At 35.8% G+C, this 16,934-nt stretch overlaps 1 protein-coding gene across 11 annotated transcripts in view; it reads left to right on the forward strand.

Annotated features, from left to right (window-relative positions):
• Positions 1-16,934, forward strand: part of LOC116841244 (potassium voltage-gated channel protein Shal) — a 191,666-nt gene that overhangs the window by 120,608 nt on the left and 54,124 nt on the right. The window lies entirely within an intron of this gene.

Here is a 16,934-nt window from a genome sequence, read left to right on the forward strand (position 1 = left end):
GACAATATTCGTCAGCTGTTAGGAGAATATAATAGCGCGGCAGTAGCGGTCTTACGGTCACTAAACTGAACGCTGGCACCATTTATAGGGGAATTCCGGTTTCATACTTCTACACCTGGTATAACATACGGAAGTTTTCTGTACTCAGAAAAAGAGACGTGAATGATGTCAATTATATATAAGTAGCATCGAACCATTTTCGACTAATTTAGTACAAATTTAAAATATTTCGGTTAGAATCTTGGCTAAAGAAATTTAGAATGATTCGTCTTAGCTATGCCGATTTCGTTAAAATTTTAATTAAAATTTGCTGAATTTCTCTCTTTCTCTCTTAATTTGGTCGAGATTTGAACCGTTTTTTACTAATTTAGCACAGATTCAAAATATTTTGGTTGGAATCTCGGCTAAAGAAATTTAGAATGGTTTGTATCTCAGCTATACCGATTTTGTTAAAATTATTTAACTATATCTTGTATTCAATTTTATTATGCATTTTTGTTGCACTTATTGATGATAGGAGTAAAAACATTAAAAAGCTATAAACTGTCCGCGAAACTCAAAGTGGACCAAAATGAAAAAATATTACCTAAATATTGTACTTCTACATTTGTGCCAAATTAGAAAGAAATCGGAGTGTAACTTTTGAGTAGGTTTACTTATAGTATAATAAATGTGCGACTATTACGCCTATTTTTTGAGATCTTGCATTTGTTGGAATAATCTTCCCGAAATTAAAAAGAAAATCAAAACAGGAAGCGAATCTGTACTTTTATCTTTAAATTTTCACCCAGTTGAGAAAATAGGACGTATAAGAGGTATAATTAGCATTTATTAATTTGTCTAAAGTCGATATCGTGTTGCTATTAATGATATATTTCTCTTGACGGGATTATTCTTTTAAAAATACGAAACAACATCGAAGACGCAATGTCGATAATGTCGAAAGTTTCGATACTGAACTTCGTAACGAATGGGTTTAAATAGAAGCTTAACTGTAAGTTATTTTATATTGAAACTTCACAACTTCGGAATGGATAACAAATTATTACTTTCTAATTAATTTATACAGAGATTTTTACAGCACAGGGAATGGATAAGTATTTAAAGTTGGAAGTTGAAATATCATAACAAATAATAGCTTCTGTTTGAATTTTCCAATACTCCAAGTTGTTGTCTCATTGTTTTTTTATTTTTCACTGTTTTATTCGAAGAGGCACAAACCGTTTTATTCGAAGAACACAATATTCGTACGTGTGAAAGTGTATTGTTTCGTAAATCAGAGATGCAGAGAAAGAAATGAATGACATATTACGTGAAATAATTAAAGTCATTCAACAATGCAACTTTTATCTTTTTCATTAAACATTTAAAAGAAAGTGTCTGCTATCGTTGATATCACACAAGTTGAATTTCAATAATCAAATAGGATTGATTTTTTAAATTAAACTAACTCTGATAGAAATGTAATGCAGTTATGTTAAGTTTTACCTTTTTTTTAGTAATTAAAAAGTAAAACGACTTTCAGTTAAAATGTAATATTTTTCTTGTAACTGTGCACAAATGATGCGCAAAATCTGAAGCCATTTACTGAACGAAAATTTAATAGAAAATGAGTAAGAAACTATTCAATTGATTAATAAACGATCCTGTTGCTCATAAGATAAATTTCCCCTAGTACTATTTTTTGTGCATAGTTTCTAATAGAAACATTTTAATACTAATAAGAATCATTGATTTTATATATTTCATTTTCCACGTGATAACTATCAGATTCACAATTATCTTTCACAACTATCAGATGTGTGACATATGTCCTTTTTTCCATTCTTATAATGGTATTATTTTATTAGGTTCTGAGTCTGAGCTATCAGTTTTCATTTGTGTATCATTATTCTTAGAATAGTCTAATGTATTCTCACCACAATGAAATTCTACATTCAGTACTACAACCGTTTACTGAGCGCTTAATGAGTTTTTGCATGAGATTGGTATATTTTTTTTAGATCTAAAAGAATACCAATATATACTAATTGAATACAAAAGCTCACTAACTGCTCAGTGAGCGGTTGTTATAAATGCACGCTCTGTATTATTAAAATATACTTCATTTGTTTTTTGCTCACTTTCACTTCTAAATTTAGTTGTCATCTCTGTCAGACTTTAAATGACTTTTATTGCCAAATGCCTTATTTCCTTCAATTCTCTTTTACTGCTTCATGCTTCTCTACACGTTTACTCATCAGTACGTAATTCCAAACTTTTTTTAGCAATATAAATAAATATGTTTCAAATTTATTCATTATAGATATTATAATACGTGCGCATTGTAAAATTGAGCTACTCATACTGTATCATGAAAAAATCAATCCACGTATTGTACGGCAAACTGCTTTCAACTGAACAAAACTCTCCAATTTCTACGCAGTATTTTCGCAACTAATGAGAATGCATCTACACTGGACAATAACTGGGCGAATGTCTACATAAACTGCATACATTTCTATCAGAACACTCTCATACAAAGCTTTCATATCGAGGACGAGATGATGAAGGAAACCCATTCTGTCCTTTCGTATCTGGTTCTCTCACTCGTGATGTCTTGTAAAAACGACCGTGCAAAATCGCATATTTCCATCTCGATTCGTACACATGCACGAAGTGCATACTAGATGCATGGCTTTACGTCATCGTGCCACTAGTAGCGTTCATACAAACGAAGATATTTCGAGAATCTGTGGCGGGCAGGGGAGAGGGTAGAGGAATGATACGGGGAAGAGGGATAGAGTGGCCCTCTTCTTCGGGTGGATATTCCAGTGGAATCCTCGTGCTGCTCGAGCGAATTTGCATTGTTGCGGGATGGGAGGCGAGGTGGCGCATCACACGGTTGCAGTAAGGCGATGGAATAACGATGCAATTAACAATTCAATTGCCCATTCGCGGATTATTCGTTTCCTTTGTGAATGCTGTAATGCAAATGTGCTATCTACGATTCTCGCTGCGCGGCTTTATTGTAGTTGCGTGGCAAAATGCGACGGTTATTCCTGGACGGGGTTCGTGTGATTAGGGAAGAGTTGCCGTTCCGTCACGCATTGAATTATTATTGCGTTTCTCGAAGCAGACGGGAGGTTTCACGAAACTTCAAGGCGAATTTGATCCACTCGTTATTATAAAGAGGAACCCGGGGCATAATGGGAACTCTAATGTTTAAACAAGTTTCAAGCATGTAAAAAATAAATCAACTTGGTTTTGCATCAAAATATTCTTTGAACTAACATGTTTGCACTACGAAAGAATAGTTTAAGAAGTCGAAATTATTGTTTTATTGAAAGCGTGAATTAACTTCAACCTACTTAACAAACTAAGTAAACCTACCTAAAAGGTACATTCCGATTTCTTTCTAATTTGGCACAAGTAGAAGTACAAAAAATATTTAGGCCATATTTTTTCATTTTAGCCCACTATGAGTTTCACGGGCAGTTTATAGTTTTTTCTCACATCTATCATCAACAAGTACAACAAAAATGCATAAGAAATACCATAGAAGTACCTTTTGATTAGGTTTACTTGTGAGAGAAATTACCCGAAAAGAATTAACAAATGGATATTTTCGATCAATTTTTATTCCAATCAGAATATCCGATTAAATTTAATCAGATACTTTCGATTATAATGGCATTTCATCGGATAAACCGATCAAAAAATTATGAATCGATATTTTTTATGAGATAAATCAAATAAAAAAATTCATCGACATTTTGATCGGAAATACCCGTTTGTTAATTTCTTATCGCATAATTTCTTTCAGTATACAGTAATAGAAGGAAGAATCTTATCATCGTTTAACTTCTGCAAATGTACCAAACAAATTACAACGCAGTTGCGCAGAAAGCAGCAAACGCATTAAACAATTTGTAATATCTCTGAGCTAAAAATAACGATTGATTACAATATGCGATAAGGGACATCTAACACAATAATAATTGCAAAACATTTTATTGCACGGCAGTATATCTGTAAAGTCATCATCCTATTATGCCTCATGATCCTATATTATGTCGTCTCGATCTTCATCCTTCCTCGTCGTACGTTTCTCTGCGCCTTCGACGCCTCGGGCTGACGTACGCGGCCAATCATCGGTGTCTTCGGGTCGGCGTATTGATTTCTTCCGGGCCGTAGTCGCAGGCTCGATCGAACGTCATCGGGATCGTCGACGCGGCGTGCGAGACGTCATCTCATCGTAACTAATTATAGCCCGCTATGGTGTGTCGAAGTGATCCGACAATAGCAAACGGCTCTTCCATCTCGCGTGGTACGATCGAGCCGGGGAGCGAACGAGGGATCGTCGCGGACGAAAATAATCGGTGACGTCGGAAAAATCCAGACAGACGAGAGGACAGAGCCTCGGGAAACTCGAGGGGATTTCGAGACGACATCATCCGGAGATAATGAGACGTTGACTTGCGACGATCTCGCGTCGCGAATGTTTCGAAATTGCTGTGCGAAGAAAAGGGCGGAAGATTTCTCCAGCTCATTTTATACGTCATTAATATGCTATGGTGTTTTCCATAATTGAATTGGGCGAATGAGTCGGGAATGGAATCTGTTGTTCTCTGCTGGAGAACGATGACGTGATAACAAAAATACTAATCCTGGACGGCGCTCTCTGGAATTGCGGCCGGCAGAATCAGAGAATTGGGGGGGAGGCGGGGAGGTGGAATTTAATAAATATGTAACGGCCAGCGGGGATCATGTAAATGGACGGAATTAATGCCGAGTACGTTTGTGCGAGCGGGTGCGTTAATTATTCCAATGGAATAAAACAGGATGAAAAGAACATTTGATCCGAGAGATCGCGAAAAGAGGCAGCGACGGTGCATGCGAAATGCATCAAGTGAACGAATACAGTAAATAACCATTAAATACGTCGCAGAATACCTCTTCTGAAATATTCATGGCTTCTAAAATATTCTTGGTTAATATTCGATATTTAAAACATACGTTACTGTAGTATTATCTTTATCAGATTGAATGGAATGTTATCTATGCATACACGTAGATAAGATGCTTTTAAAATTTGTTAAACCTACAGAATTTATCAAAACTAGAAGGAAGATTATGTGTTCAAAAACACATAGATTTCTAGATACGCAGCATTAAACTATCTCCCAAACTCATGCATTTTGTCTATGGACTTTGCATTCAGTTTTAATGAAAAAAATTTTTCCTTTCGTTTGTATCTCAAAGGGATGAAAGTTATGGGGAATTAAATAATCACCCCACTTTGAGATGCAGTAATCTTCCAAATGCTATTCCATTCAGCATCGTTTGTATCTGTTTGTACTGTCTTTCGTTTCGTTTGTACATGGGGGAAATATGGAATATTGAAATTTCGTTCAAGGAGTCACTTTGTCATTTTTAAAGATATTCTAATTCTGAAAACGGGCATTGTTTCCTCTATAGGAATAGAGCTATTGCCCCGTCCTATACATAGATGTACATTTTTTTAAGGCACGATTGTTAAGCCTGACAATACGTGAAATTTTACAAAACGCGGAGCGCCGCTCGACCAGCGCAAAAATACACGGTCGAATTAGTACTTGGCGTTCCGGAAAACTGGTCGAAGTGTCTCCTGGCCTGGTTCAAAGTAAAAAGAGAAGAAAAAAAAGGAATATAAAAGAGAGATACGTCGCGCGTGTTTCGCTCATTAAATTGTCAGGAGCTTCTGTCGCGCGTAATACACCCTTCGCGCGCGTGTTTACCGAGCGTCGTCGCTCGGAGAGCACCCCGAAGAGCGGATAGGATACGAAACGGCCGGCGAATTCGCAGTTACGTATGCATTGCTCGCCGTGCAGGTTTGGCGCAGTCAGGGGTGTGTTCCTGAATTTAATATCGGCCAACTGGAAACAAACCCTCCGCCGGAAAGGGTAAAAGCCTCGGTACGTTATGCCCGGAACGGAGACCCCGGCTGGAGGGAATAAAACATACTGAGACGCAGCCGTGACCTGGACACATGGGCCGTTCGTCCTGGCCGTTCGCGACGTCGCGACGTTCTTGACCATGGCGAGCCATGTGACCGCCGCTGCGGCCGGCAATATCTCGCCGACGATTTATCATCGCCACGGAATCAGGTTAATCGAAGGAGCGTCCTTCGCGGTGCACTCTTTCTCTCTCTTCCTCTCCCCCCCCCCTCTCTCTCTCTCTCAGAACCCAATCTTTGTTACGCGTTCTTAGCTTAATGTGTTTCGAGCAATGAAGCCGTCGGCGAAGAAAAATCAACGTCGAAGTGCACAAAAATGTGAACCCTAAAGGCTCGCTACATAAGCTAAGCTTAGCGTGTGAGATAAGAGTAAGAATAAAAAGTAAAGCTAATTTATTCCATTTACGTATATGTAAATATGTATACGTAAATGTGTTATTCCATTTATGTAAGCTCTAGCCTCCTTACACACGAAGTACTTCTGTGACAGAAAGACTTTCGACGTGAGGGAGCTGGAATATAGGCGCAAGCGCGAAATAAATTATTTTTACTTCTTACTCTTACAGAGGTGTGAAAATTATTAGAATAATTTTGACTGCTTTATTAATTTTCTCTAATAATTTTTTTCAATAAATTTCTGATTTTAGGAAATGTTATACGGAGAAAAAGGTTTGGTTGAATTAACCAAATATCTGGTCGAATATGAACGATCCGAGAAATTCCGATTGAAGTAACCCGAATTCTGTTTAAATCAACCAAAAATCTTGTTAACTTAAACAGAATTCGGATTACTTCAATCGGAATTTCTGGACCGTTCATATTCGACCAGATATTTGGTTAATTCAATCAAACCTTTTTTCCGTGTACAATTTGTTTAAAATAATTATAGGTTTGTATTACGTATTGTGCGACTAAATTATATAAACAATGATGAATTATTTCGGATTAATAAGCTTTATAACCGGAGAAATAAATTTCCAAGTACTTTTTTCTGCACGGAAAAAAGATTTGGTTGAATTAACTAAATATCTGGTCGAATATGAACGATCCAGAAATTCCGATTGAAGTAACCCAAATTCTGTTTAAGTTAACAAGATATTTGGTTGACTTAAATAGAATTCGAGTTACTTCAATTGGAATTTCTAGATCGTTCATATTCGATCAGATATTTGGTTAATTCAATCAAACTTTTTTTTCCGTGTGTGTATAAGTGACCCGTTATTTCTGTATAAAGATTTATAGTTTTGAAGGCGTGGAATTTTTTCAATTATTTATATAATTTAGTCGTACAGTATGTAATATAAGCCTGTAATAGTTTTAACTTATAAGAAATATTTGATGACAAATTGTAATATTTCCTGAAATTAGGCATTTATGAAAAGAATTAGAGAAAACGAATAAAGAAATAAAAATTATTCTGATAATTTTCACACTTCTGTACTCTTTAGTCAAGCTTACTCCACGTATTGTAGACGGTCATGTTCTGCACGCTACGCCGTTACATCCGTTGCCAAATCAATTCCAGCTGAGGTGTGCGTTTCGCTCTCAATAACTCTACGATCGCGGGAACTTCAGAAAAGCGTCGCTCTCTTCTTGCTCGTAATATCAAACTTCGAAATCGGATTTATTGCATTTATTTCTCGCGGAAACACATCCCGGTCATTCTCGACACCCGCAGTCGCGTTTCGCAATGCGCGCGCGCGCGTGCGCGATGGAATCCGCCACAGTCCGTACCGACAATAGGATTTATAGTATAGTTACGATGTAATCCGAACGTGTCGCTGTCGATTATCCTGATAAATCTGACGATTGGCCCGGTATCGTTCGCCGAGGCCTGATATCGATGCAGTACATCGCATCGGCTGCGGCCGATATCTATGACGTATGTGCAGCGGTCATTCCGTTGATTCCGCAGTCACCGTGGTATTTAGACAATGCACTCCCGCAATGCCGCCGATGTACTTCTGACAACGCGTTTATTCGCGATCGCAATTCTGTGCCTCGCCGCGGAATGTGTTGTAAATATTACATCGGCCGACGTTCACCCCCTCGAGTTGCGCGCGCGACAACGCATCTAATATACATCGTATATCTAATGTAATATGCATTTCTTCACGCAATACATATTATATTAGATGCGCCGGTCGACCGGTTTCTGTAATTTGCCGAAGTGCCGTCAACACTGCCGGCACTTCACGACCGAGGAGAGAAAGAGGGAAAAGAGGAGACCGCCGAGACGCGTCGGGAAGATCTAAGGACTCGCAATTTTCCGGATCACCGAGTGCTACGTGCCGTCTTTTCGTCTTTTCTCCGGGCGGCGAGGAATCGCGCGAGTATATCAAACCGCCGTTATAGTCGTAAAACCGCGGAGCATGGCGGGTCACGATGCCGCATCGAGTTATTTATGAGGCAACGGCGGTGGCCGCCGTTGGATTTACGAACGCCAATCGCCGGCTGTGTCACGCCGGGAATGCGAGTACATACATGTGTGTATATATGCACCCTCGACCGCGTCTTACGATTCATGATCCGTCATTGCGTCCATATTGGACCGTGCTGCTGTCAGAAGCGAAGAACCACTGGTAATTACTCTTACAGTATACGTCGGGGTAAATGAATTTCTCGCGTGTCGACACTTGCGTTTGATGGAGTGTTTGATGGATTGGCTGATTACAAAACGAGCCTGCCGGTGATATTTTTTTTCATTCTGCGAATTAATAAACAAGATATGATCTTTCGGTGCTGCAAGTGTGCGCTTCGAAATGTTTTATAGACCAGTTATAATTCTTAAACGCTTCAGAGTGTTTGCGGCTTCAAGTAGATGCTACTTTTTAATTGACAACTGTCGTAATGTCTCTCCCTGGAAGCTCAGAGCTCGGGGATGCCAATTAAATTATTTATTCATTCTAATCTGGCACACTGGGATCATTTTCAACCCCAACCGTCTTTCAATTTTGAATCAGCCGTAAGTGGAATCAGGACTTTTGGTCCACGCGCTGTAAAAAGTTATTGTTGTTCAGAATATGAGCTTTAAATACAGTTGAGCCATTTCAGTTACTTTTTATATAACAAGAAGGCAAAGTAGGATCGTTGTAGTACCTAAAAAATAAAGATAATTTTTTGTTTAATGAGCGTGGATGGAAACGACTTCAGTGAGCCAGATTAAAGTGTTGAAAACATGTTTGCCATGTGAGAGTGAATACACAGAATTTTAAAGTTCTTCGATAAATTTGACAATTCTGCTTTGCCAAACGAGTACATAAGAAATGACTCAAAGGGAGTAAGTGACAATTTTTCACTTCCAACGACAAAATTTAATATAATCGTAGTAGTGGATTAGAAGAGGACTTCTTATATAAAACTACCAAACGATTTATTGTAACAGGATTCTCTCTCGGTATAAGAATGAAAGATTAAGTGACCTGCAAGCGTCGAGGTGAAAATGCGCGAACGTTACCCATGAATTCAAAAATCCGAAATCTCGAGATCCGCCGCGCGTTACGCATTAATTTCTCGTTCGCCAGAGCGAGTTGTGCGAAAGCTTTCGGAGAAATCGATAGAATTGCACTAACGGCGCACCCGACCCATCCATCTTTCTGAAACCATCATTAACGGTTCTTCTTTTCGGGCGCTATCCGCCCGAACAATATGTTACGCGCAGCAGAATATCGCGAATTCTCTTTCTCTCTCTCCCTTTCTCTGTCCCAAGAAAATAACAGGGCTCAGGAAGACGAGGAGGCATCCTTTATTGAACTGATATCTCGCCTCCATGAAAGTCCCTTGTTTTATTCCTACACTCGGTTACCCTCCGACGGAGGATGTGGTGAGATGCGATAAGAACACGTTTAATCTGGCCTCCGCGAAAGTAACGGATTTGATAAGAGATCCTGACCGATGGAATATACAGGCCGTCGACCACCTATGAATAACCCTCATGTCTTTGGGCGCGATTTGCGTGGGAAAAACGGACGTTGTGTTTAAGTTCCGAGCTACCTCTGACGAGGGAACATCTCCCACGCATCATTAGAACACCCTTGGAGTTAGCGAAATTTTACCGCGAGGATAAGCTCATTATCGCGTAAATGCGATCATCTTACAGATATGCCAAGTATTAAAAAAGGAACTCATTTTCCAAGGCTTAATGTGTTATATGTGGCTGATGCCAGAGAATCTTTACGATTTTTCTTTTCTTTCAATCGCGACTTGATTTTTGACTGACTTCAAAAAAAAGAAAGGCCTTTGTCTTGTATATTTGTTTACATGTTCTCTTATATCTCTGAGAATCGTTAGAAATTCTGAGATGAAATTTTGTTATAATATGTTTAGTATATCTCTACATGATTTTTACAAGTAAACTTACCTACCTAAAAAGTACACTCCAATTGCTTTCTAATTTAGCACAAATGTAAAAGTACAAAAAATATTTAGGTCATATTTTTTCATTTTGGTCCACTTCGAGTTTATAGCTTTTTAATGTTCTTACTTCTATCATCAATAAGTACAACAAAAATGTATAAGAAATAAAATTGAATACAAGATATAGTTAAATAATTTTAATAAAATCGATATAGCTAAGACACAAACCATTTTAAATTTCTTTAGCCGAGATTCCAACCGAAATATTTTAAATCTGTGCTAAATTAATAAAAAATAGTTCGAATCTCGGCCAAACTGAGAGAGAGAGAGAGAGAGAGAGAGAGAGAGAGAGAGAGAAATCCGGAAATTTTTTTTACCAATTTCGAAAGTTAACTTTTAGTAAATAATTAAAAAGCGCGAAATATAAAAAACTTTTTACAAAAATAAACGACTTTCAAAAACATCAAAAATCCTAAGAAATGTGAAATAATCTTGGCTCGATATTTTTATACTTAAGATCCTATCCTAATATCCTAACGATATTAGAAATTGGCGCGAAAAAGTCAAATTATTTTTGTTTATTTTTGTTTTAAAACTATTTTTTTGCGAATTTTATAATACAAGAATATTTTATTCGGGAATTTTCATCGTAAAATATACATTGGGAAAATATGAGAGTTCGAGTAATGCTTCCAAGATTTCCACAAAAACTTGTTTAAATAATACAGAGTAACTAGAAAAAAGAGTGTATAAGTTAAAAATTGAAAGATTTATGGATAAAATATTTAATGGATTAAAAAATTTATGGGCGAAGAGTAGAACATGAGAGAACTAAAATTATAATTAGGTTAAGTATTAAATATTTCCAAACTGAATAGATCTAGCTGAATTTAGTTTTCCTCTTATCAGTCGCAATTGAACTTACTGAAATAATCGCTTTTATTATTATATTTTTTAATTTAACGTTGAAGATAAAATATACGATTAAAATGCGCAGTGCTACCTAAATATCGCGGATGAAAATTGTGATTGCGGCTTACATTTCTCAAGCATCATTTGGAAGTACTCCGCAAGATTATCCGAATGGATTCTGCGGCATAGATAGTGGACGATGATCTCGCACGTTTATTACGCAAATCACGCGATTCTTGTGCCAAGATTAGAGCACGGCAGCTCGAGCGATGAAGGACTTTACGAGAACAAATCGCGTCTCTCTTCGGGAAGTCCGCGCGTTGAAATACAAACAGTCTCTCGCAAATAATCCTGTGGTTTCCCAGGATCGTTTGAATGTGAGTCGTGTAGCTTCAAATGCCGTACGAGGCTCTCGGGAATTTTTCAGACAACTGACGAAAGCTTCGTTCCGACGTGGGAACATTTATGTACACAGAGAAAACACTAAGGATATCACTCTAAATATGGTTACTACAACAAAATATTAATGTTAGTTTTCACATATAAATTTGTATGCAATATAGTTTATAATAACTATAGTGAATGATACACTAACTTCTAAAAGTGATTAAGCTTCTTTACTGCCTATCTATATGTGTTTGAGCAGTACTCTTAATATTGTATAGTGCAACTAAACTCTAGGAATATCTCAAGCATAGCATATTCTTCAGATTACAACAGAGATATTTCTTTGGTTGAGGCAACTATGTATATGAGAATATACTAACTGAACATTATATATCAAAAACTATAGCTGTGAGAACTATGTAGATAGGCATGTAATAACAGCAGCTTTTATTGCCATATCTGTTTCATCATCATAAATTTTCTCTCTAACTGTAGAATATGTGGATATAGCAACCATAGTAGTTTTCTCTGTGTAACCATGACATCAATACTATCTACATCGACATATACAATGGACGCCGTTAACAGGTGTTTATGTGTTCTTTCTCTCAGTATTTTATTCAAATACTATAATTTAGTTATTGTTAAAACTATGTTTAGTTACGGTAAAAACTATGGAATTATATATTGGTTATTTGATGGATACTTATCCTATATTAAATGCGTATTTCATTAAAAGTAGCATCTTTACCATTTTTGGCTTTAGAGAATTTTGTATAGATTATATAAAATATAATTTCGACTGATACAAGTACATAAGTCCCTGAAGCATTCAAGTTTCAAAGATATTCAAGCAACATGTGATAAGTAGGCTAATCGGAATCAGAACCGTGGATGTTAGCGTGTAATTTAATCATAATCCCTCAGGAGAATAAAATCAAGACGAATGTATACAATCTTACGTACAAGCAGAACATTTTTTTATACTACATCGTGTTTATTATCATAAATGAATAAATTAAATCATTTGAAAGAAATATTAATTCATATCATAGATTACATTTGAACATATTTGAACATATTAGTTTATATTAGAATATATTATTCTGATATATAAATATCAGAAATATGGGAGAAAGAAATATGGGAGAGGAAGAAAAACCACATATTTTTACCCTGAATCAACCAATTAATTTAATTCGCCAGAACAAATTTTTAATTCTATATAACGCATACTAATGTGCGTTATTACATGTTATATACTATATATATTATTAAATAAATATTAAATAAATATTATAAAATTTTATTATATTATAAAATTATTTTATTATAAAGTTATAATTGTAAAATGCCATTGCAAAAATTATTAGTGGCCGTTATCTTCCACACAGCAAAAACGTTTCCCAGTTTACGTAGACCTCATCGAGTCGTTTCGAGAACGTTTATCGCAAAGGAGATCGAGGTGCTGCTCCATTCTATACGAGCAATATCCTTTCGCGCGACGCCGAAGAACGCGACGCTCACTCGAGCGACGTCGAGAGATCACTCGATAACCCCTCGTTTTCCGAGCATCGTTCCCGCAGGATTTCTTCGTAGCGTCCCGTTTTTCACGCGGATCACGGGACTCTCATCCCTTATCCACTTTTTCGTATCTAACGTAGCTCTAGTAATTTACTCTAGTAATTTAACTAATCATGAAGGATTGTGCGAAGGAACTACAAAAAAAAAAAGAAAAATTGAATAAAACCAAGAAGCATCGAAGGAAAAGGGATTTAAGGAATGTTCAAAACAGAATTATTCTATTTGGACGCGACTTTATAGGAAAATTTTCTTTTTCTATAAAGTTGCGCGTTTTTATTCATTATAAAATTTATTTTTATATGTAAAAAATTCTCATAATCATAATCAATAATAATAAAAATAATAAATATAATAAGTGACTATAAAAGAAAATATAAAAAATAAATAAATAATTTCTAAATGGCGCGTGATTTTAAGCAAGCAATACGAATATAACTGTGAAAATGGATGAATGAGAACAAATAGTTGAATTAAAAATATACATAGAAATAAAAAATAACAAATAAATATATTAATAAGAGCTATAATATTATAATATTATAGCTAAATAATTTCTAAACTAAAAAATTAAATATAATATACATATTATTTATATATTATTAATACATAAATAATACAATAATACAATTTAAAATTGTATTCCTCTAGACATATTTTTGAATAGATTGAAAAGTCTATTTGAAAAATACTGAAGTTATGAAATCACGAACATCTTTCTCTCTCAAAAGCCTCATTTTTTCATGTCAATTCTTTCCTTTTTTTTAAATATTTTTTCAATATAAACAATACATTCAGTTGGAATGTACGGGGAAATATATATGATATTTCAATTCCTTTTACACATTTCAATATATATGAATTTTTTTTTCCTTATAATAATTTAATGTTTAAAACCAATATTGCATATATATATATGCAACATATTAAATTACATTGCTAATAACGATGATTATGATTATTAGAACGTTTTACATATAAAAATAAATTTTTTAATGAATAAAAAACACGTAACTTTATACAAAAAGAGAATTTTCCTATAAAGTCACATTCAAATAGAATAATTTTGTTTTGGACATTTCTATTATGAAGAAAAGACAAAATTTATCAAACAATAAGTATTCATATCATAGCCTCCTCATTGTACGTTTTCTTAATTTGCTATTAAGGGAGCTCCACCTAGAATACAGACTACACTAACGACGTTCCGAAATTAATGCAAAACAGGTCCGATACATTCCCAGCGGAAGTTTGCAGAATCGCGAACGAAACACGGGCGTGTTACGACGTAACGACGAGAAACAACCGAAAGGGCTCGTTGCTTGCTTTCTCATCTCTCGGCATAATTCGGGTTAACCAACAACTTCGTACATAGATTAGGCAATATACGACAGGTCGAAGTTGGGTCAGCGACGGTAACATGTCGAGAAATAGTTGCACTTCGTCTTACCGCCGTTATAAGGTACGCGACTATGTCCGACAAAGTAGATTAATTAATCAGCCGGCCACACACATATAGAGAGGAAATTGTTATTCTTCGAAGATGAAAATTTGGCAAGTCTGTAAGAAGAGAAGAGAGGTGAAAATGCGTTGGCAATAAATTTATCTACGGAAGAAAGGATTTGTCTCGCGCCGTCGAGGAAGCGTGAAATACGATTACATTGGATGTTAATACGCTTCATCTTTCTCTCCCTCTCTCTTTCTCTCTTCGCGCGATGTTGCACGATGCGCCGATGTTTTGTGCACACTCGCACTCATTAATTATCATATATGCGTCAGCACGCGAGATAAATGATATATACTCCAACGGAAAAAGTAATTAATAATAATTCTGTTATAGTTCGTTGAAGGAGGTGTATAATGATAAGATCACTGCATATCCAAGTGTCTAGTAAATACACACTTACATGTATAAAAGTACTTACTTATGTATGTAATTTTGTTTTCCATAAAAATTACACATTGTCGTGCATAAAAACATTTAAACCTTTAAATGTGTAAAGTAACACGTTTTTCCGTGTACAAAATGATACACAGTATGAAACGTGTAAAAATAGCGAAATATATGTGTACTTCCACCTAATTGAAATATAAAAGGTACATAAGGTTAACGTGTAATTAAAGTAAAAGTGTATCAGGTTCTAAAAAAATCTTCATTGTTTTTTTTATTGAGAAATTCGATAAAAAATTACACACTTGGATTTGTAGTGATCGTGGGGATGCTCTCGTGCTGCAATTCTAATGCAGATAAATGATAATTGATCGTGAGTTACCGGCAACTATCACGCTCGATCGTTTCATTCGACACGTTCGACATTGTGCAGAGTCACTCGGGAATAATTCTGATTCACCCACGTCTTCTCTTACCTTGCACAGTTTGAACCAAGCTTCCCAGCAAACGTGACACGTTCTAATTAATGTGTGCGTATATGTGCGCTGCTTGCGAGAATTGGCGCAGCTTTTAACCTCACGATTGTTCACACCCTTTCTCATGGGACGAATGGAGCCGGAAAGGCCCTCATGTTCTGCTATCTTCTTATTTCAACACCTTCCGTCCAATGTCCAACGAGTGTGTCCCCAACTTCTCGGTTTCCCATGGGTTTCCTCTTTAATCTATCCTCCGATATTTTTCCTCAACCTCAGCGTTCCTACATTTGCGTCCTGCGTTCTGTAATTTCACAGTCCGACGAATCTCGGCTAGAAATTTATTCCATGCTGCTGGTAAGGTTGATCTCAATCGATTATCAGTTTGTATAAGGTCCTAGTAAGTCATGTAACGCAGCGCGGTAATCAGGATTCATCATTAGATCCTAGTCAGATTCTCATCGAATTTTTATTAGATCTTCATATAGAGAAAAAAATTATGCGAGAAATAAAAAATCTAATTATTTTGTTTAATGAAAATTTATTTTGTTATATGAAAATTTGACATTTCATTACTAACATATGCGGTCTTTTTACCGTATATCCTTCCTTTCGTAACTCCTCCATCCAAATATTTCACCGTTTCGTGAATGGTCCATTCCCTTACTGACTACGGCCTGACGTTTTGCTTGACTTCACCATTGAACACAAAGTGATGTTAACGAACTCTGACGATATACTGATAGCTTAACTACTTATAAATTACTCTTATAATTTAGTAGTTTATATAAATATTTAGTAATATTTGAAATCAAAGAGAAAAATATAGAAAATAATTTTTACGAATACATAATTTTTATAGTTATACGCCTGTTATATGTATATAAAGTTAGCCATAAATGATTTCTGTTGAATCCTGATAAGACAAACCATAAATAATATGAAGAATAGATAAAATCTCGAAAACATCTGATCAATGTAACCTTATAAGATAATACACTAAGTTCATATTTTAGGATCTCTCTTAATGACTTATGATGGGTCTAACCATCATAACTTTACAGATTTCCCTTACTTAGTTCTCACTATACCCTTATCAAGTATATCGTACTTAGGATTATCTTACATTTACCCAGCTGGGTCCTTGTATAATATCAGGCATATCTGATCAAAATTTCTTGTCAGGAAATTAAACTTTAGGATCCTAACGTAAACCTATACTGGGTCTAACCATAAGTCTCCCTTATTTAATTCTCACTATACCCCTTATTAAATATACCATACTATAGGATTATTATTAATCATAGGATTATTTTACGTTTACACCTATCTAGTTAGGTTCTTGTACAGTATCAGG

This window comes from Odontomachus brunneus, unplaced genomic scaffold, assembly GCF_010583005.1.
Source record: "Odontomachus brunneus isolate Ranch 3 - 2012 unplaced genomic scaffold, Obru_v1 Obru_scaffold_014, whole genome shotgun sequence".
Classification (NCBI taxonomy): domain Eukaryota; kingdom Metazoa; phylum Arthropoda; class Insecta; order Hymenoptera; family Formicidae; genus Odontomachus; species Odontomachus brunneus.